Here is an 899-nt window from a genome sequence, read left to right as displayed (position 1 = left end):
TCCTGTCTTTGTCTGTTAAAGATTGTCGCATTTAAATACGGGAAGCCTACTTTGAATAGGAGGGGGAATGTAGTTTGGTGGAGGAATGAACACGTGGAGTTGTATGAACCAGTTCATCCGTTTAGGGAAAATTTTCCTGCCAAGTAAAAGATTTTAAAATCACATGCTTGAGAAGCTAGTTTAAAATTAATGTTTCTGGAGTATTACAGTTGAAAATGCGCAATTTCTAATGTTAGAATTGGGAGCAATAATACATTGTTTTCTGCCTGTATCTTAAAAAGCCATGCTTAATTAATCTTGCAGTAGTCTTTTCCCCAAAATACGGACTCCCAAGCCTTCAGTCATTTTTCCATTATGGTTGTACACGCAGAAAAAATATTCTTGTATATTAGTCATTTTGTGTCATCTTTCTCCAAGCCATTCTGTTCCAGTCTGCATGTTTCCTCATTCCACTGGCCTTTCCCCCATGTCTCCCTCTTTCTCTCATCTTCTTCCTTTTCATCCTGATTTTCCTTTGTGTTGTTTCTTTCTATCATGTGCATTTCATCTCTCACCTCCACTTCAAAATCAGGTTATTGACCCTCTGTAAATGGTTCTTTTTTAGCTTCTGTGTTTTCTTTCTGCTATGGTAATATGCTGAAGTGTTGACTTTCAAGGTGCAGTATTTTTTGTGAGATTTGTTTGGGGCGGTTGCAAGGGACATGGTGACCTGATTTTCCACAGTAGGTGTGTACATGGAAGGGAAAAGGTGAGGAAGGACCTGACAGCGGATGTGTAAAATGGAAGGTTAGAAAAAAAGGGAATTAACAGGTAGAAAAAAAATGAAGGAAGTGGTGAGTTATAAGGATCACTACAAGAGGAAATACTTAGACATTTGAGATTGAAAGGCAGTGGGGACC

At 38.6% G+C, this 899-nt stretch overlaps 1 protein-coding gene across 1 annotated transcript in view; it reads left to right on the top strand.

Annotated features, from left to right (window-relative positions):
* Positions 1-899, top strand: part of SEMA4D (semaphorin 4D) — a 19,730-nt gene that overhangs the window by 1,531 nt on the left and 17,300 nt on the right. The gene's annotated exons all lie outside the window — the stretch shown is intronic.

The sequence above is a fragment of the Egretta garzetta genome, unplaced genomic scaffold, assembly GCF_000687185.1.
Source record: "Egretta garzetta isolate BGI_Z169 unplaced genomic scaffold, ASM68718v1 scaffold375, whole genome shotgun sequence".
NCBI classification, from domain to species: domain Eukaryota; kingdom Metazoa; phylum Chordata; class Aves; order Pelecaniformes; family Ardeidae; genus Egretta; species Egretta garzetta.
The sequence above is the reverse complement of the archived record's forward strand: the minus strand, read 5'-3'. Positions and strand labels throughout refer to the sequence as shown.